Genomic DNA, 22,001 nt, shown 5'->3' on the forward strand with positions numbered 1-22,001 from the left:
ATTTCAAGCTTATAGGTGCTACACTGATGCAGACCCCGAGGCCCCCCAAAATATGGCAATGGTAAATATGACCTTCATAGGGCAAAGTGCCCAAGATGTAAGAAGAAAATTACAAAAGTTAGATGGTACATTTGGAATGAACCCTTCGCAACTGGTAGATGCTGCTTTTAAAGTGTTGAGCAACAGGGAACAATGACAGAAGGAAGAAGATGCAAAATGGAATGCAGCTTTTCTGGCAGCAGCATTAGATTCTCGGAAGGCGAGTAACCCGAAGAGAGGTAAGCCACCGCTGGGGAGGGAACAGTGTGCTTACTGTAAGGAGGAAGGGTATTGGAAAACAGATTGCCCTAGACAAAAAAATAAGAATGAAAACAATGAAAGAAAGATGGGGGCCTCTCATGTGGTAGAAAGAGAGGAACACTCTGAAAATGAATGAAGAGGCCTGGGGGCTCGACTTGAGGCGTCCAATTCCAATTCCCCCACAGAAGTCCCAGGTAACTTTGACAGTGGGGGACAAGTTGATTGACTTTCTGATAGATATGGGTGCAACATACCCTGTGGTAAATACCAAGGTGGCGCAGAAAACATCTCAATCCATCCTGGTCAAGGGAGTTTCTGGAGAAGTACAAAATCATTCTTTCTTACAACCTCTAGAATGCCATTTAGGGGACCTCACCCGGAAACACAGTTTCTTATATATGCCACTATATCCAATCTCTCTTTTGGGCCGAGATCTCCTTTGGAAATTAAATGCTCAAGTAATTTTTTTGCCAGGACAGCTTGACATTGGGGTCCCACCAGAGCACACTGTAAGCCTACAGATGGCCCTCATGGACACCCCAGAAAAGGAGACAGAGCTCTGTCCCCCCGAGGCTTCGAAAAGGTAAGGCCAGAAGTGTGGGCTGGTGACACCCCAGGGAAGGCCAAGAACGCATGGCCAATGCAAATGCCCTTAAAAAGAAATGCTGGGACACCTAATCTAAAACGATACCCTCTGAGGCAAGAGGCCCAAAAGGGAATGCAGCTAATTCTCAAAAAGTGTTTGAAAATAGGACTGAACAAACCTTGCAGGTCCCCATATAACAGCCTTAATCTCCTGGTCAAAAAGCCAAACTCAGAAGAGTGTTGCTTTTCCAAGACTTGAGGGCTGTTAATGAAATAGTCCAAGATTTGCACCCCTAATGGGTGGTACCTAATCCACCTGCTCTGCTCACAACTATTCAGGGAGAACACAGCTGGTTCGCAGTTCTGGACTTGAAAGATGCTTTTTTTCTGCATTCCTATTGCAGAAGAATCATAGCAGCTGTATGCTTTTGAATGGCAGGGCCCAGAAACACAGGTAGTCCAACGGTATTGTTAGACAGTCCTACCTCAAGGATTTAAGAATCCCCCTACCTTATTTGGGGAAGTGTTGGCTAGGGACCTTAGAAACTTCATGTTGGATGAAAGACTCTTATTCCGGTATGTTGATGATTTGCTCATAGCGAGTCATACATATGATAAGTGTTTACAAAATACCATCAGAACCCCGAACTGTTTGGCCAGTTGTGCATATAAGGTCTCCCAGAAAAAAGGCCCAAATATGTAAGCAACAAGTCATATATCTGAGCTTTGTCCTTTCCAAGGACAGAGGGGTCTTTTGCCTGATAGAAAACAGGCAATTGCAGGCATTGGAACACCCAAGACTCACAGACAACTGAGGGGGTTTCTGGGACTAGCAGGGTTCTGTTGGATTTGGATCCCCACATCTGGGCTCATAGGAAAGCCCCTCTATGAGGCTTTAAAGGGACATGATTTTGAGCCCCTTCCTTGGACTAAAGAGTGCCAAACAGCCTTTGAAACAATAAGAATAAATTTAATCTCAGCCCCAGCTGTGGGACTACCAGACTTAAAAGAACCTTTCAGATTATATGTCCATGAGAGACAAGGCATAAATTTTGGCGTGTTCATTCAAACTCTGGGGAATATCCCTCTACCCCGTTGCCTACTTCAAAACAACTAAAACAGACTGTTAAGGGATGGCCCCTTTGCCTTGGAGCTATAGCAACTACTTGTGACAGACCTGAGGAAGCTGAGAAGTTTACCCTGGGGCAGCCCACCACTGTTTGTCCCTCACCATGTCCATTCTTTACTGGAACAAAGCGGGGGAATGTTGGCTGACTTCTGGGAAAATGAGAAAGTACCAAGCCATTCTCTTAGACAATCCCAGTATAAGATTTCAGGTCACTTCAGCCCTAAATCCAGCCACATTGCTTCCAATTGATGCTGCACAGTCCCCAGAGCACGACACCTACACGTCATGGAGCTAGTGTGCTCTAGCAGACTGGACTTAATGGACCAACCCTTGGTCGAGCTAGATATGGGACTGTTCACCCATGGAAGCAGCATCATGGACCAAGGTAGGCCACACGCTGGGTACGCAACGGTACCCTTAAAATGACTGTTGAAGCCAAAGCCCTGCACCCAGGGAGCTCAGCTCAGAAGGCAGAAATCATTGCTCTGACAAGAGCCCTGTTTCTCACTGAAGGGAAGTGAGTAAATATTTACACAGACTCTCGCTGTGCATTCTCTGTGGTGCATGCTCACGGGGCAATCTGGAAAGAAAGGGGGCTCCTCACTTCAAACAATAAATACATAAAACACACTTCTGAAATCCTATCACTATGAGAAGCAGTCCATAAGCCCTCACAAGTGGCCACAAAGCACTGCGAAGGCCACCAGAAGGACGAAACTCATATAATAAAGGGCAACTCGTTAGCTGACCGAGCTGCAAAGAAGGCAGCAAAAGAAGGCGATTATCAAGCCATGATAGGGTCACTTCTCCTGCAGATCGACTTGTCAAAATACCAGCTGGTGCATTCAGAAAAGGACAAGGAGAAGGCTGAAAAGTGGGGATTCACTTGATCACACCTCGCCTGGCTGGAAATGTCATGCACAAGGAATTGTCTTGATCCCTGAGACACTCTTGGACACCGTGCTGTGGCACGTTCATAATAGTGCCCATCACGGGAGAGATGCCACCTTACAATGGATTCAAAAATATATAATGGGGCCTAACCTACAAAGGACCATCCGACAAGTCACTCAAAATTGCATGATTTGTGCTAAAAATAACCCTAAGACTGCTGTCAGACCTCCCCAGATGGGGACCCAACACAGAGGAACCTGCCCCACCAAGGACTGGTAAATAGATTTGACTCAAGTGAGCTGCAGGAAATTTCAGATACTTGTAAGTGTTTGATGACACTTTCAGGATGGGTGGAGGCATATACCACCCAGACAGAAAAAGCCTCCAGAGTGGTTAAAGCCCTCCTTAAGGAAATTATCCCCTGATTTGGACTCCCTGCCTCCCTTCAAAGTGGTAACGGGCCTGCTTTTGTCTCTAGTATAATCCAACAAGTGTCCAAAGCACTGCAAATTAATTGGCTGCTACATTCATCCTGGAGACCACAATCAACAGGAAAAACCGAGAGAGTGAATTATACATTAAAAAGGAACATTGCTAACGTATGTCAATTTAACTTGGGATAAGGCCTTGCCAGTTACCCTGCTGTGGGTCAGAGTGGCTCCCAGAAGCAGGCTTAAATTAAGCCCCTTTGACATATTGTATGGTAAGCCTTTCCAGGTGCCTTCCCAGGTGGGAGAATCTATAAATGCTCTGAAAGACCTAGCAGTTGCCAATTATGTTAAAACTCTGGGCACTATACTAACCTCTGTTCATGAGTTTGCCTCCAGCAGGTCTGCCTATCCAACTGAAGTAGCCTTACATCCTTTCCAACCTGGGGATCAAGTCCTCCTTAAAACGTATAGAGAACAAAGGCCTGAACACCAGCTAACTGCACAGTGGACAGGACCACACGTGGTATTACTTACCATGCGCTCATCTGTCAAGTTAGCTGCACTAAAGCCATGGATTCATCACACTCAGTTTAAAATAGCCCCACTGTCATCAGAAAATGACCCAACTCCTGAGAGGCCTAGAGAGCAATGGGTTTCTGAACCCTTTAGAAGACTTGAGGTTGCTCTTCAAAAAGGATAAGTATTGAGATTAAAATTTCATTGTAGAAGAGATTTCATCAGGTTCAAATAGTTGTAGATAAAGAAAGAAAGAGAACTTCCCTGCTGGTGCAGTGGTTAAAAATCCTCCTGCCAATGCAGGGGACACAGGTTCGATCCCTGGTCCAGGAAGATCCCACATGCCACAGAGCAACTAAGCCCACAAGCCACAACTACTAAGCCTGCGTGCCACAACTACTGAAGCCCAAGCACTGCAACTACTGAAACCCACATGCTCTAAGGCCCGTGTGCCACAACTGAGCCCGCGTGCTGCAATTACTGAAGTCCTCGCGCCTAGAGCCCGTGCTCTGCAACAAGAGAAGCCACTGCAATGAGAAGCCCGCGCACAGCAACAAAGAGTAGCCCCCACTCACTGCAACTAGAGAGAACCCACGCACAGCAATGAAGACCCAACACAGCCAAAAATTTTTAAAGAAAGAGAATTGTATTACTTACTAAAAATTTTAAAGAATATTCCTGGCCCAAGGCTGATCAATTCCATTCCATGATCACCCCTTCATCACCCCTGTTCAGTAGGAAGTAGCCACAATGATTGTTACCCCTTTTTCCCACAAGACTGTAGAATGGACACTGACAGTGGGGAATTGTAATAGGGGTGGGCCGGCCATTAGTGGTCCCGCTCCACCAATGGGCAGCCTCACAGTGGTCTCCACAGTCACCAAGTTTGCAACAACCAACCACACCCTCTATCCCCCTCCCCCTTCTTGTATAAAAGAAGCCTGAATTCGGACTGGGGGAAGATGGTTTTTTAGACACTAGTCCACCATCTTCTCGGTCTGCTGGCTTTCTGAATAAAGTCGTTATTCCTTGCCCCAACACCTCATCTCCCGATTTATTGGCCTGTCATGCAGTGAGCAGAACGAGTTTGGACTCGGTATCAGAGACAGTTAGGAGGTTAGTTTAGCAATTTATGTCTGATATGAGGTAGCCTGTGCTAGAGATGAGCAATGAAATGGTAAGAAGCAGGTGGATGCTGAGTCATCGTACCTGCTGTTCCCTTTGCCTTGCGTGCTGTTTCTTGTATATCCGCTTGCCCATCTTCTTCAGTTCTCTGCCCAAATAGCACTTTATTAGAGAGGCCTCCCTTGACCAACCCATATAAAATTGCAACATCATGCCTATATATACCCTCCATTTCATTTTCATACTGATTTTTCGCCATAGCATTTATCACCATCTAGCATATCTCTTTCTTTCGTTTAATTATCTTCCTCCCCTGACTAGAGTAAAAACTCTGATAGTAAAGACTTTGGCTATTTTGTTCACTGCTATACCCCCAGTACCCAGGATAGCTGACCCATAGTAGCAGCTCAAAAGAACTGTGTTAGGGGCTTCCTTGGTGGCGCAGTGGTTGAGAGCCCGCCTGCCGATGCAGGGGACACGGGTTCGTGCCCCGGTCCGGGAAGATCCCACATTCCACGGAGAGGCTGGGCCTGTGAGCCATGGCTGCTGAGCCTGTGCGTCCAGAGCCTGTGCTCTGCAACGGGAGAGGCCACAACAGTGAGAGGCCCGCGTACCGCAAAAAAAAAAAAAGAACTGTGTTAAATGACGAAGTGAATGAATGGATCCCATCCTCTGTATTGGTTATCTATTGCTATGTAACAAATTACCCCAAAATCTAGTAGCTTGAAATAATAGGCATTTATTATCTCACACAGTTTCTGAGCTCAAGAATCTGAGAGCAGCCTAGTGGGTCCTTCTGGCTCAGAGTCTCGCATGAGGTCCATTCAACTGTCAGTCAGGGCTGCAGTCAGCTGGAGGCTTGAGTGGGGCTGAGGATCTGCTTCCAAGATGGATCACTCATGTGATGTGGCTTTTGGCAGAAGGCCTTGCTGCATGGGTTGTCTGAGTGTCCTTACATTCCTCAGAGCAAGTTAACACACACACACACACAGAGAGAGAGAGAGAGAGAGAGAGAGAGAGAGAGAGATCCCAATGTTGTTTACAACCTAACCTCCAAGATGACATACCATCACTTCTGCCATGTTCTCTGGTCATACAGACCAGCCATGAGACAGTGTGGAAGGAGGCTGCACAAGGGCATGAAACCCAGAAGGCAGTCATCCTGAGCTGCGGGGGCCATCTTGGAGACTGAGCACAACGCCCTCTTTTTTTTCTTTTAAGTATCATTTCTGGTTTTGTTTTTTTTAAAAGATGTTGTGGGTAGGAGTTTTTATTAATTAATTAATTTATTTTTGCTGTGTTGGGTCTTCGTTTCTGTGCGAGGGCTTTCTCTAGTTGCGGCCACTCTTCATCGCGGTGCGCGGGCCTCTCACCACCGCGGCCTCTCCCGTTGCAAAGCACAGGCTCCAGACGCGCAGGCTAAGTAGCTGTGGCTCACGGGCCCAGTTGCTCCGCGGCATGTGGGATCCTCCCAGACCAGGGCTCGAACCCGCGTTCCCTGCATTACCAGGCAGATTCTCAACCGCTGCGCCACCAGGGAAGCCCACAACGCCCTCTTTTATCAAGACCTTTCTCCTCCCCGCTCCAGCTATTTGTAACGCACAGGTAGTAAACTCTCGACCCACAGCTATATTCAGGGTAACTGATTTTTTAAAAAAACATTACCATGTTTTAGGTTATTAGACTCCACATTTAAAAATAAGGGGAAGGGCCAGCAAGCCATTGGGATGGCCAGATGGTGAAGGGTTGGTGCTGGATGACAGTTGTGCAGTTGGAATGAGGCAGCCGTGAGGAATCTGAGAGACAGTTGGACGGCAGCCCTGACCTGGCCGGTGGGATGTGGGAAACAGAGGCCAGGGGTGAGGCAGGGCAAAATTTCAGAGGCAGGAAGAAAGGATAAAATAGTTCCCTGAGCAGAAACAGGGAAATTGGGAGGGGATATGATCTGAGAGAGCGCTGAATCTGCCTTCAGTGCACGCGAGGCAGAGAGAGGCACCAAGACGACAGGGTTCTGCCTCCGGGTACCTCGCGGCTGGGTAAAGGAGACAGGCAAGCTCACAGGAAACTAGCCTGCAAGGCTGAATGAAAGAAATTCGCTGATGAAGCTGCAAAATCACATTGTTCAAGGCCAGAGGAAGGGATTTGAAGTAAGTCTGGGGCTCTCTGATCCTGAGAGACCATCAGGAGGAGGTGGCCGGCAAGCTCAGAGGTGGGAGGTGGGCTGGGAACTGAGACTTGGGAAAGAAGTACACAAAGCTTTGTGAGCAAATGAAGCAGGGAGAGTTGCTTAAGGTGGAGCAAGGAGTCCCAGACCCAGACTGGAGCACTCAGAACCACAGGCAGAATGGAGGCGTGGTTAAAAGCAAGGGGCCTGGAGCCAGACGGCTTGGATTTGAGCACTGGTCCTGCCCCCTGTTGGCTGTGTCTTCTTGGGCCATTATTACCTTCTCTGTACCTTAATACCTCCATCTGTTAAATGGGTGCTATTATAGTACCTATGGTGAAAGCCACACATATTTGTTCTTCTCTTTCTGACTTACTTCACTCTGTATGACAGACTCAAGGTCCATCCACCTCACTACAAATAACTCAGTTTCGTTTCTTTTTAGGGCCAAGTAATATTACATAGTATATATGTGCCACATCTTCTTTATCCATTCATCTGTCGATGGACACTTAGGTTGCTTCCATGTCCTGGCTATTGTAAATAGAGCTGCAATGAACATTGTGGTACATGCCTCTTTTTGAATTATGGTTTTCTCAGGGTATATGCCCAGTAGTGGGATTGCTGGGTCGTATGGTAGTTCTACTTTTAGTTTTTTAAGGAACCTCCATGAGAAGCTCAGGTTTGAAGCCTTCTGGGTGGCCGCGCGTCTGGAGTTGGGGGACATCTGGGTGGTTTGGGAGAGATCCGAGAAGGAGTTGGTGACTTGGAAGCTGTCAGCACGAAGGTGAAGTCCCTAGTCTGGGGACAGCGTGTGGAAGAGTCCTGCTTCATCTGCCGGGGAATAGAAGACTGCTCAGCCTGGGACAGATGAGAAGGTCAAGGTTTGGTTTGGGTTTTTAAGGCAGAGGAGAAGCTGACAGGAAGGCAGTGGTAGAGAGGCAGGGGGTGGACTCCCAGCAGAGGGAGGGGAGTCTGGAGTGGAGTAGAGTCGGGAATCCACCTCGGGCAGGAGAGGAGAAAAAGGAGTAGGGGCTGAAGTTTCACATGCTGCTCTAAAGGGGAGGAGAGAACAGAGCAGGGAAACTTGGGGAGACTTGGCCAAGCAGTGCAGGAGCTGGGCTGGGCTGGGCTTGGAGATGGTCACTCCGCAGGGGCAGAAGAGGGTGATCTTTGACTATTTTTGTCCACAGGACTCGAAGCTCAGGTGCAGCGGAGGAAATTGACAGGAAGCTGAGGCCTGTGGACCACAGACCAGGAAGGGCCTTCGCACCCACCCTGCATTTCCAAGGAGTGAACTGAGGTACGCGGGAAAGACTGTGGGACAGCCCCCGACAGATGTCTGCGCCTGAGCTGTTTGAGTAGCCCTTTCAGGGGAGTGTAAGGGGCTTCCGGCGAGAGACTTCATCCTGAGGGGCATCAAGGCCAATTCTGATCACAGGCCTTTTCACTAGAAGAGCAGACAAGGGTCTGGAGGGGCCCACAAGGCAGCAGCCCAGCTCAGTGAGAGGCCACTTGTTTGTGGGAACATCTGTCATGCTCATGGGGGCCGCCAGGGAAGAGGGGGTGTGTGCAGGTGGCTTTGCAGGAGGAGAGGAGCTCGGGGAAGCAGAGTGACCGCGGGTGCTGGGCTCAGCTTCACATCTGGCTGCTGCTGCCCGGGGATGCTCCAGCAACATATGTGCACACAGACCACCTTTAATGCAAAGCTCACACCCACTGTGTCCAGGGCTCCTTATAGGCCAGAACATTTGCCCACCAAGGACATCATTTAATGCTCACAATCCCATGGAAGGGGCACTTTGATGCCTATTTTGTAAACAAGGAAAGAGCAGATTGGAGAGGTTAAGTGATTTTTTCTGAGATCACACAGCTCAGGTGTGGTGGAATCCAACCTCAGTTCATCCTCATCTCTTTTCCTCTCCAGCTGACGTTCTGTGGTTGTTATAAGCAGTATCCCATGTACACCACAGCCCCCTTCCTTGGGCTTATCCAGCAAGCGGCAGCCCCAGTCAAGATCAGCTCTTGGCCTGCTCCCGCCGCCAGGAGCATAGCTAGAGGTGGCTGGAGAAAAACCTCCACCACAATGACCGAATTCATGACCTTTAACCTCAAGCAGGTCCACGGGGCCTTGGCGCTGGCTGGTCCTTGCACTCTCCCACTCTCCCAGACAACTAGTTCATACCTCCTCCTTTTCTGAGCTCCCACTTCCTGGGAGCACCCAGGGCCCCAGCGCGCTCTGTGGTTTATGGTGGAAAAGACCCATCTCTGACCAGAAGGAGACTGAGGTCTGGAGGTGGGCGCTCATGGTGGAACTATGCTTCAGACCGTGGCTCCCCCATCCTGCGTGACTGAGGGCTGGGCCTCATACCTGTACTGACCACTCCCCTGCCCCGTCCTTAGGGATCAACTAAACATGCAGAAACCGTCCACATTTTGGCAACAGCTCCTCTGACACTAATTCATGTATTTTGTATGCTCTTTGGGAGCGAAGGTATTTTGAAAAGAGGTTCTACTGGTACCAAATTTTTCTCTGGACGTGCAGGGTTATGGGAACCATGACAACGGCCCTCCAGGAGGAAGCCAGTGGTGCTCTGCCCTGTCCTGTCTTTTCTGTCTGCATCGGGGGAGCCTTGGAACTGCAAGCTGGCTGCGTATCACCTGGGAGGGGTGAGGTTCCTTGGGGGGACACATCACTGCATGACCAACTTCTTCTGGAACCCTTGGGGCCAGCAGAGCTGCTGTCGGTTCTACCCTGGCCTCAGGCACCACCTTTGCCTAAAGAGCACCTGGCACCAGGAGAAACATGATGTCACGATGTCATTAGAGCCGGATAACTCCTCCTGGCCAGCCCTGCCAAGGGTCACGGAGCACAGAAGTTGGACTAGGCCCCAGTCTCTCCTGACTCCAGGGCCACTGTCCTTTGCTTACAGAGATATTAGCAAAAATTATTTAAAAGCATTCGATTTCTAATAACATTCTCGCTCCATACCTATCTCAATGACTGCTGGAAACAGGTAGGCACTTCCTCCTTAGGCTCCAAGTCCAGGTGACCTTCCTTAGTGGCCAATGTTGTGTTTTAAAACCATGAGTCTCAGAGTTGACTCTGGTAGGTTGAGTCCACACGGACACGTAGACATGCTGATGACATGTCTCTTACCCATGGTAAGAGTCTCTTAAGGGTAAGACACAACAGAAATCAAAGTTGAAGAAGTGACAGATGTCCATAAAGTCCTCTCAGTGGAGGACTTGGTCCAAATGGATGAGGCTGGAGTTGGCATCCTTCTCACAGGGAGACCAGGCTGGGTATTTTGCTGGGAGCAGGCCTGTCGGATTCCCCGGCTACCTAGATGCTTAGCAGCCCTGGGAAAACCCAAGTCCACAGACCAAGGTTTTTCTCTTAGGTCTCGGGGTCCTGGCAGCTTGTCTTCTGCCTGTCCCCGTGTCTGTCTGGCCAGTTCCCCGCCCTTAGTTCTTATTGCAACAGGCCCTCACACCTCCCCCGCTGCCACTCTCCTGACTCCATGGGCGGATGCCTCTCTTGTGAGCTTCCCAAGCACTGTGCTTCCTGAGAGCCTACTGCTTCCCCAAAACCCCAGAGCCCTGGAAGTTGCAGGGACCTGGGAAACAAAGCAGAAGGCTTTTCCGGGATGTGACCCCTGCAGAGTCCCCCACGTGGCCTGGAGTTTCCATAATGATGGTAAGGAGTCTAAGATTCTAAACTGAAAAGGCAGCTGGTCAAGTGAGACAGTGATAGGGAAGAGGAATCTGGGGGGAAAAGAGCTCCAAGGTGAATTGCGGGGGGCTGGGGGAGGAATGTGTGTGGGCAGGGCACAGATCTGAGGTCCATTTTTTGTCTCCCACTCTCTGAAATGACTTTCACACCTTGTTGTCACCCCCCCCAAAACCTCCCATGCCCTACCTCTCTCCCTCTCAGCTGCTACACTGCTTCCTGTTTAACCAAGAAAACAGATAAACCGCCTCTGATTTTATCAATAGGCTGTGGACCCCACCCCCCTTCCTAACCAAGGACATCCCTCCTGCAACTGACCTCTATCTACCTGCATCACTAGGTTTTCCCTCCGTATGGGATCCTTGTCAAGCAAATAAAATCACTCTAGGAGAGTGAATTTTTAGAAATCAACTCTATTGAGTTATGATGTGGATATAAAAGGCACCCATTATAAGTGCAAAGTTAGATGAGTTCTGACACGTGTATTCCCCTGTGTAACTGCCACCACCGCTGTGAGGTCAGAGGTCATTCCCTTCAACCCCGTGAGGGATCCTACTGCTGAGGAGTGTTCCCTTGTATGGATGCAGCACAATTTGTTCATGCCTTTACCTGTTGGTATACAATTGGGCTATTTCTACTTTTTGGCTGTTATGAACAAAAAGTGCAGTGAAAATGTATAAGTCTGTGTGGATGCACGTTACTTCTCTTGAGTAAATATCTACAGGCAGAATAGCTGGGCCATATGATAATCTATGTTTAGTTTTACTAGAAACTTACAAACTTGTTCTCCAAAGTGGCTCTACCATTTTACATTTCCATAGTGGTCCGTGAAAGTTCTAGATGCTGCAATTAGCATTGCCAGTTTTTTCTCCCTATCTTTAGCCATTCTATCGCGTGTATAGAGGGGTATGCATTTTGGTTGTAATTTGCATTTTCGTTTTATGACGAATCGTGTTGAGCATCTTTTCAGGTACTCATTGGCTATTCAAGTATCACGCACATGTATTGTCTCACAGTTTCCATGGGTCCTGCAGGCCTGGCTGAGCTGGGCCTTCGGCTCAGGGTCTCACAAGGTGTTGGCCAGGGCTGCAGGTCTTTTTCCAGTCACACATGGTTGTTGGCAGAATTCACTTCCTTGCAGCTGTAGAACCATGGTGATTCAGGCCAAAGGGAAAGCTTTGCCGCTGCTTCTAGAGCCTCATTTAAAAGGCTCACCTGATTAGGTCAGGCCCACCCATTGGTAATCTCCCTTTTGACTGACTCAAAGTCAACTGATCAGGAACCTTAATTACATCTGTCAATCCCTTCATTTAATATGATGTAATCCAATCACAGGAGTGACATCCACAATATTCACTGGTCCCACACATACTGTAAGGGAGATTATTATACATGGGCATGGGTCATCTTAGAATTCTTACCACACCCATTTTCAATTGGCTGGTTTGTCTCCTCCTCACTGTGTGATATGAGTGCTTTATAAATTCCAAATACAAGTCCTGTACAGATACATGTATTGCAAATATTTTTCTCCCAGCCCCTAACTTGCCTTTTCATTTTCTTAATGGTGTTTTTTGGAAGAACAGAAATTTTTAATTTTGATGAAGTCCAATTTGTCAGCTTTTTCTTTTATGGTTCACACTTCATATTTCCCCACAAGAAATCTTTCCCTACCTAAAGTTTACACTATTGTCTCCTATGTTTTCTTTTAGAAGTTTTATAGTTTTACATTTAGTTCTGTGACTCATTTTAAGTCAACTTTTGTGTATCATGTGAGACAAGAGTTGACATTCACCTTCTTTTCCCAAATGGATATACCATTTTACCAGCATTATCTGCTGAAAACACCATCATTTCCCCCATTGAATTACCTTGGCACTTTAATTGAAAAATCAATGAATATGGGTCTACTTCTAGACTGTTATTCCATTGATTTCTATTTTTATACTTAATCTATAGTAACCTACTTGATTACTGTATATTTACATTGTCTTAAAATCTAGACAGATTACACCCTTAAGCTTTGTTCTTTTCCAAAAATTTTCTATTTTATGACCTTTTGATTTCTGTATAAAATCTCAGAATCAGCTTGTCAAATTCTAAAAATCAGAAATAAGCCTGCTGGGATCTTGATTGGGATTGCATCGAATATGTAACTCAGCTTAGAGAGAAATGCCATCTAACAATATTGAGTCCTCTAATCCATCAGCCTGGTGTATATCTCCATTTATTTTCTCCCAGCTTTGCTTTATAGTTTACAGCATGCATGTTTTTCACATATTTCATTAAATTTTCCTTTAGTATATATCACCTTTTTAGATGCTTTTATAAATGGTACTTAAAATTTTCCTTTTCCAGTTGTTCATTGTTAATGTATAGAAGTATAATTGATTATTGTGATATTGACCCTGTATTTTGTGACTTAGCTAAGTTCACTTAATAGTCCAGTAGATTTTTTTTAAGATTCGTTAGAATTTTCGAGTACATGATCATATCATCTGCAAATAAAGTTTTGGTCTCTCCTTTCCAATCTGTATGCCTTTTTGCGCTAGCTCGGACCTCCAGCACAATGTTAAAAAACAAACAAACAAACAAAAAACTGGAGAGACCAGACATCCTCACCTCATTCCCATTATTAAGGAGGAAAGCCAGCCTTTCCTGAGGATTATTCAGTAGCTGCTAAGTCTCAGGCAACAGTTCTGAATCACTTTCTCTCTTATGTGTATGGACATACACATAAAATTTTATATAAATTTCAGTGGATTGACCCCCATGGAGGCTGTATATGTACCTTATTTGGTTGTATGAACCCAAAGTTAATAAATCTTTGATTAACATCAGGCCCTGCCTACAGAAATAAGAGGAAGGTAAAAGTGGGCTTCCAGCTGCTTCGAGAGAAATGGAAAACAAAGGGAATCTCTGGACTACCGAGAGTTATGACCAAACACCCCCGACTACCAGTCTAGGGCGGGTGGATGCCTGTACCCATTTATATGAAGATGGCAGTGCCGGGACCCTGAGCTGAGTTGAAGACAGATGAAATCTGAAAGACCAGGGACCAGATCTTCCCTAAGGAAGGAGAGAGCAATGGTGTCACCTTGAGAAGGTGATGTTTTCAAGACCTGCCAAATCTTCCTAATTAGCAGGAGGGTGGACACCAAAGGGAACTATGTGGAATCTGTGACTGCACCCGCTGACTGTTCACAGCATCCCAGAGTGCACAAAGGATGTTAGTGCCAATACAGCCTTCAACACACGTAATTATTACCAAAACTGGTCCTCTACTGGAATGACTCCCTCACGCTTAACAATTCTGGTGTTCCCATCTCCTCATGCCCACGTCCCAATGTGGGAAAACAGCTTACTCTCTGGGCACTTCTTTAGGGGAAGAGACCCCCTTTCCCTGTGGGACTGGCTGGGCAGTGCAGGTGGGGCCATCTCTGGCCAGCCATTTCCTAATAAGGATACTCTTTACCTCGGAAGGTTCCAGTGAATGACGGAAGAGATAGCAGACATGATGTTCTGAAAAGTTTGTATTGCCTTGCAAATAGAGGGCAGTGTTTTCTGGCTTTTCTCCTTGCCCCCCCCCCCAACCATAAAAAAACACGTGACCTGCTAGGATGCTTAGGAGCAAAATATTACCCATCTGCCCCTGGGGATGCCCAGTCGAATAATGACTCTTCCAAAAACACCCGGCATTGGGGGAAATGGAGTGTGTACCTATGTGGTAACCAGATGTCATGGAAGAAAGACAAGGGCACACACCATCAGTGCCACATGGTAGGGTTTACGGGGTGGGGGGATCCTACAAGCAAAAAAGTAGCGTGTACAGGATTCCTGAGCTCCCATTATCCCATAGAGAGCTGGCTACATTAGGCAAAACTGGACCGGACACATCACGGACAACACCATGGGAAAGAGGAGCCCTCATGTCAACAGAACTCTAACGATGCATGAGGATGGGGTGCGGGGTTAATGCTGGACTTCTGGAGCTTTCTCAAGTGGGGTTTCTGGGGATCCGCAAGAATATCCTGACTAGAGGAGAAAGAGGATGGGAAAGAGGGAGGTCGCCTCACTCTGAACACCACTGTCCTGCTCCCCTGGGATTATGACAGTTCTGACAGCCCCATTAACTGTCAGACTTAGAAGGCCTCTGGACACGGAGCCCCTGCTACTCTCCAAACGACCCTCTATTCCCTCCGTATCTTTCTACCATGCTGTCCTTGGCCACAACCCCCTGCTGAGCTCCTTCTTCTACTAAACGTTCCATTCTATTCAGCAGTTACTTCTAGGACACCTTCCAAAAGTCACATCTTTTCTAGATTCTGAGGACCTGGAAAAGGATGATGCAAAGGGAGTTCCCTGGATGGGGCCCCCATACACGCTGCCTCGTCTCTGGGTCTCTAGTCCATCCTACCCCAGCAGCATCTCTCTAAGGCCCAGCTCACCTGTGCCCCTCACGTCCGTGTTTCTTCACTGCATCCAGGCTGAAACCTAGAACATTTCATACAGAGCCTTGGTTCCTCTGGATGTTCCTCTGTCCTTGGGCTGTGCCCCCTTCTCTGTCTGCGGTGTTAACCCTCACTGCTCTCCAGGCCTCACCTCTGCCCACTCCTACTGGCTCACGTGGCCCCACCAATGCCCATCATTTGTCCTGGTCCTCTGGTGTGGAATGCGGCTCCCACCATCCATGGTGGGCACTGAAATCCAGCCTGTCCTCTACTCTCGCCTCACCTCCAGGAAGCCTTCCTTGGCTGTAGCCGCTCCACACCCTCTCTCCCTCCTATGGTTTCCTAGAGCACGTGAGCTCTGAACCTCAGCACTCCCATGGCTGGGGTTGCTCTCCAGCTGTTTCTCCTGAATTCTTCCATCAATGGGGAGCCTCTTTAGCCAGGGACCACACAGCCCTGGGATCAGAGGGCAGGAAAGAGCTGTTCCTCGCTGCCTTCTGATGCCTAGGCCTGGTATAAACATGGAAGAACGTGTGCTATGGAGGAATGATTACAAGCTGAGCATGAGGGTCCTGAGCTCTGTCCTCCAATGATCCCTAAGCCTATTGTTTCTATCTCTGGGCCTCAGGTCCTGAAGCTGTGAAATGGGAGCAGACGGGCTGAGATGGGTGATTCCTAAAAGCCTGTACAGTTTTCAGGATTCAGTGTTCCCCATTAGTGATTCTTAACCCTTTATAGATATTAGAATTACCTGAGAAACTTGAAGACTAGCAACGCCTGTGCCCCATTCCCAGGAATGTAAGATGCGGTTGGCTTGTGACGGAGCCCAGGCAGTCGTGATTCTATAGAAGTTCATCGGATGATTCCAATGTGCAGACAGGATTGGGAACCCGAGATCCTCATGTTTGGTGGGGAAGCGCTCATTAGAAGGACCTGGTTAATGCTCAGACACAGCCATGGTCTCATGCTGCCTTCTGGTGGTCAGGTTGCTCACTACAGGAAGACTTCCACCTCCAAGGGTTTCAACCTGGGTCAGGAAAAATGTAACTGAGAAGAGGAATAGGAAGAATTAAAAAGAAGAGGAGGAAAAAGAGAAGGCCTGGCTTCTCCAGACCCATGGGTTCACAGACATTTCCATTCCCATTTTTCCCCTGCAACAAATAATGTGCCCCCAGGACCAGCCCTCTGGATCTCCCTGCTGGATGTGAGGGGAATTCAGAAGGATAAAGGTTCAGAGGAGCTCCTGAGACAGCAAAGCCAAGTAGGAGACTTGAGATGATGCAATAATATTTGTAAAGTGCCTGGGAAGTGAGTGCTTAGCGTGAGCTTTATCATTATTCACTGCAACTTTGGGCAAGATCATTTCTCTGAGCCTTGGTCATCACTGCCCACCTCACAGCACTATTGGTTTTTCTTTCTTTCCATGTCACATTATTCTCTAGTTCTATGCAATGAATTCATCAAATACTACTGGTTGACCCTTGAGGATGATAACTGGACCTTATTTGATTCCTTGAAGCCCATTTTAAAAAAGCGTAGGGACTTGCCTGGCGGTCCAGTGGTTAAGACTTTGCCTTCCAATGCAAGGGGTACGTGTCCCATCCCAGGTCAGGGAGCTAAGATCCCACATGCCATGTGGCCAGAAAACCAAACTATAAAACAGAAAAAGCAATATTGTAACAAATTCAATAAAGACTTTAAAAAAATGGTCCACATCAAAAAAAAATTTTTAATAAAAAATTTTAAAAGCCTTGGCTAGGATTAGCCCCATACATTTGAAAATAAGGAGACAAAAGTGGACATTCAGTCTCCTAGGAGAGAAGAGGAAGACAAGGGGATCCCCCGACTACCAAGAACAAGACCAGACTCTGGCCTGAGGTGAGGACAGGTGTAATACAAGATGGGAAGCCAGATGTCCCCTGGGGAAGGAGGAAGTTATACTGCAGCTAAGAGAACACGGAGCCGCCAAGAGCTGCAGAACCTCCTTAACGCAGGATTCCTACAAATCTCGGGGTTTGATTTGTTTTGTTTGTTTGCTTGTTTTGTTTTTCCTTTTCTTGGTAAGAGGAACAAAACTGATTCTAGTCAAGTTTTAGGAGTACAGGTCATTCTTGGCAGTGCCCTTGGCCCACTGTTTCTAGAAGTCACCAACAGGGGTCGCTCTGAACGTCTCTAATCAGTACCTTCAAAGGCCCAAGATCGTGCATAATTTTGTCCCTACAAACAAAAGAACTGACTACGACTAACCAGCCAAGTAAGCTCTGGTCTCCAGCAGATTCAGGAAATTTTGAGCATCCTCTTGCGGGAGAGGGAGGGGTTAGGGACTAAATCCCAGACCTAGTCCTGGTTCCTGCTGGTCCAGTGTTTGTAATTTTCCTGGAGCCATTCCTTGTTTTCCCTTTGTACCCTAAGCCTCTCAGGGTTTTTGCCTCCAGGAGTAGCGAAATCCACGCCAGGTTTTCTTATCCGCCCACCAGCTTGGCTGCGAGTCAGGCAGCGGCTGCTGCCTGTCTTCTCTACCCGCCGCTGCCTTTCCATCCTCTGTTTCTGCCACCCGCCTCCCTTTGGCAGCCTCGCTACCAGGTTTTTCCTCTTAAATCTACCTCTTAAAAATGGCGCACTCGCTTTGCGGCTGCTACCCCTCCGCTCCTCTCCCCCATCTCAGAGCCCACCCACCCCGAGCATCTGGATTCCCGAACTCTGAGACCCTCACCCACTCTCCAGCCCTTCCTGAGACCTGACACGACCTCTGAGAAGAAATGTTTGCCACCTCTATGGTGGCCCGGCTTCAAATGACTACTTGCAAAAACTAGAGACAAAGTGGACGTGTGCCTCTGTGGTCGGAACCCTCATACGGGAATACAAGGGTACGCACCCCACTGAGGTCGCACGCAGTACAAATAGAGTTCATGGGACACCCAGGGGCAGGGGAGGCAGAACCTCCTACGCGCTCTCAGCTCAGCACACAGGGTGTGTCAGGGCCGGACAGGGCTGGCCTGGGCACTGCAGTAAGGTCTTGGCCACCGAGTGTTGCTCTTTCTCTAGCGGGGAAAGGGAAGGGGGGCCATGGGGGGAGTCCACATTACAGCAGGTGTTCCTGGTTGAGGAAATCGGTTTGTTAGAAAGGAGACGCCTCTGGAGTCCAGACTGTCCTTCCTCTGAGCTAACTCAGTCCTGCTGACCAGCACCTTGAAAACCACCAAAACACAAGGGCAACCTGCCTGGGTCCCTCCTTAATCAAAGTATTGCCTTTCTTCCCTCTAGGGTCTTAAGAGCACAAACAACATCACATTAATCTTTGTAACTCCCTCAAATACTGAGGAAGGAAAAACCATCCCTGCCATTCAGCAGGCTGGGACAACAGACACAAATAAAGACGGCTGCCAAGTTCACAGTAAACAGTATTTCTCCCAAGGAAACGCTGAAAAGTGCCATAGGACCCCTTCTTAGGATGACTCCTGCTGTCCTACTCACCATTCACCTGTCCTCTAAAATCAGACTATCAGAAACTTTGCTGTTTGAAGTTATTCCGGTAAGAATGAAAACCCCTCCAGTTTTGCCTGGAATAACCAAGACACTCTGACACAAAGAAGCGACCTTGATTTACAACCCAGGTGCAGACATTCAGATAAAGGTGTCTGGAACGCAAGAGTCCACATTTATCTTAACTTAGTGGTTTCCAAGGAAGTATGCCCCTGGATCCATTTCACAGTCTAGCCATGCTGTGACCCTTTTGCACTCACCCTGCATTGCTTTAAATTAACTAACTCTACCGTGTGGTTTTTCTCATTGCAATGAGCCAATAAACCTGACTTTGTCAAACTGCAGGTTTGTCCCTAGTGGTCTTAGGCTGCCTGGGCTCTGACAGTAACAAGCACAGAGACTCACATGTGCACTTCTGATGGGTTCTCCAAATGGTCAATAAGGACTGTGAAATAGATATGGTGTAATTATGTAGAGGTGGGCAGTGTTCATTATACTGAGCATATTCATTTCTGCAGCATTATCCAACTGTTTTCCTGAGAACACATAGTATATGAAAAAATGATCAACTTTGTTTTTAAAGTGTACAGTTCAGTGGTTTTTAGTATAGTCACAGAATTATGTAATCATGTCCACTGCCTAAGTTCAGATGTTTTTATCACCCCCAAAGAAACCCCGTACCTGTTACCAATCACTCCCCACTCCCTCCTCAGCAGATCCTCTGGCAACCACTAATCCACCTTCTGCCTCTTTGGATTTGCCTATACTGGACATTTCATGTGAATGTAATCATACAATATGTGTTCTTTTGTGATTGGCAACTTTCATTTAGTATATTTTCAAGGTTCATCCGCATTGTACCACTGTCCTTCGGTTTGTTTCATTTCTCTTTTTTTGCCAAATAAGATTCCATTGTATGGATGTACCACATTTCATTTATCTGTTCATCAGTTGATGGACGTATAGGTTGTTTCCACTTTTGGGCCGTTATGAATAATGATGCTATGAATATTCATGTGTAGGTTTTTGTGTGAACAAATATTTTTAATTCTTTTGGGTATATACTTAGGAGTGAGTCTGCTAGACCATATGATAAATTTGTATTTCATATTTTGAGGAACTGCCAAACTGAGAGGTCTTATGGTAGAGCTAGGACCCACTATTTTGAGCGAACTCTGTATTATATAAACCAGTCATCTGTTTGGTCCTTAACACAATTTTAATTTGGATAGATTTATTCTAGTCACGTCATGTGTCAACATGTAAACTTGTTTGGATTAAATAATTTTTTATCAGAAAAAGGTGACTGAAAAATTTTATCTTCCCACCAGCAATATGTGGGGTTTCCAATTTCTCCACACCCTCATCAACATTTGTTATTATCTGTCTTTTTTATTATAGCCGTCCTCGTAGATGTGAAGTGCTGCCTTATTGTGTTTTTTATTAATTTTGTTTTATTTATTTATTTTTTATACAGCAGGTTCTTATTAGTTATCTATTTTATACATACATTGCCAAGGTCATGAAGATTTACCTATATGCTATCTTCTAAGAGTTTTATGGTTTTAGCTCTAATTTAGGTCATTGACCCATTTGGAATTAATTTTTGTGTAAGGATCCAATCTTATTCTTTTGTATGGGACTAGCCAGTTGTTCCAGCCCTATTTGTTGAAAATATTATTCTCTCTTCACTGAATTGTCTTAATATCCTTGTTGAAAATTGACTTAAATGTACAGGTTTGTTTCTAGACTCACAATTTTATTCTGTTGATCTATATAATTCTCTTTATGCCGGTACTACACTTTCATGATTGCTGTAGCATTCTAGTAAGTGTTGAAATCAGGGTATGTGAGTCCTCCAACTTTAATTCTTCTTTTTCAAGATTGTGTTGGTATTCTGAGTCTCTTGCATTTTCATATGAATTTTAGGATCAGCTTATCAATTTCTCCAAAGAAACCATCTAGGATTTTAATAGAGATTGAACTGACTCTATAGATCAATTTGGGAAGAACTGTCATCTTAACAATAAGTTTCCACTTATTAAGGTCTTCTCTAATATCTTTCGATAATGTTTTAGAGTTTTTGGTGTAAAAGTCTTGCACTTTTGTTAAATTTATTCCTACGTATTTTATTGTTTTTGATGCTATTGAAAATGGATTTGTTTTCTTATTTTTCATTTTGGATTGCCCATTGCTAATATATAGGAACACAATTAATTTTTGCATATTGATCCTATATCCTGCCACTGTGTTGAACTTGTTCATTAGCTATAGTATTTTTGTGTGTGTGTGGATTCCTTAGGATTTTCTACAAACAAGATCATGTCAAATGCAAATACAGTTTTACTTCTTCCTTTCCAATCTAGATGCCTTTTATTCCTTTCTTGTTTAATTACCCTGACCGGAATCCCCAGTATAATATTAAATAGAAGTGATGAGAGCAGACATCTTTGTCTTATTACTGATCCTACAGGTAAAAGCTTTCAGTCTTTCCCTGTTAAGTGTGACATTAGCCGTGGGGATTTCATAGATGCCTCAGTCTACTGATTCAGTTGTTAATCTCACCCAGAAACACCCTCACAGACACATCCAGAATAATGTTGGACCAAATGCCATTGTCCAGTGGAGTAGCTAGATAAAATTAACCATCACACCAGTTATCACTGTAACAACAAAACAATACAAATGTATAAAAAGAAATAAAATAATTGTCTCCCTTCATGCTCTCTTATTTTCCTTACTCACGTTTTCTACAACATCCCCGTCTCCATCCCCAGAGAAGCCACTTTAAAAAATATATCTTTTTACACCTTTCTCCTTGATTTTACACACACACACACACACACACACACACACACACACCCATGATAACATTGTTTCTTTCCCCCAAAAAAGGACTCAACTGAATTTATAAGTTTGAGCTTTGAAAACACTCATAACAACAAGGACAGTAAAAAGTATATCTTTCTGGAAAAAGAAGTTCTACATACCTCATTTTTCCCATTACATACTTAGTATATAAAATACTGTAACTTAGTCATGGTATACCCAACAGATAAATTCCTAAAAAATTTAAAATTAATGAAAAGTTTTCCATATGGTTTAACAGACTGCATTCCTTGACCACATTTAGATCCTTGAAACATGTCCTTTTCATAGGATAAAGTAGGTTTTCAATATATCTTTGCAT

The 22,001-nt window shown here is 46.0% G+C and overlaps 1 long non-coding RNA gene across 3 annotated transcripts in view; it reads left to right on the forward strand.

The window, feature by feature from the left end:
• Positions 1-22,001, forward strand: part of LOC113624851 (uncharacterized) — a 29,665-nt gene that overhangs the window by 3,661 nt on the left and 4,003 nt on the right. For 2 of the 3 annotated variants that reach the window (XR_003434488.1, XR_003434489.1), the window contains exon 2: positions 8,338-8,447. This is a non-coding gene — a long non-coding RNA (uncharacterized LOC113624851). Of the gene's footprint in view, positions 1-6; positions 884-8,337; positions 8,448-22,001 lie in introns of those variants that run through there. The other variant, XR_003434490.1, reaches the window with a different exon arrangement.

This window comes from Aethalodelphis obliquidens, unplaced genomic scaffold (genome assembly GCF_003676395.1).
Source record: "Aethalodelphis obliquidens isolate GAN/ISIS:26980383/991018 unplaced genomic scaffold, ASM367639v1 scaffold14, whole genome shotgun sequence".
Taxonomy (NCBI): domain Eukaryota; kingdom Metazoa; phylum Chordata; class Mammalia; order Artiodactyla; family Delphinidae; genus Aethalodelphis; species Aethalodelphis obliquidens.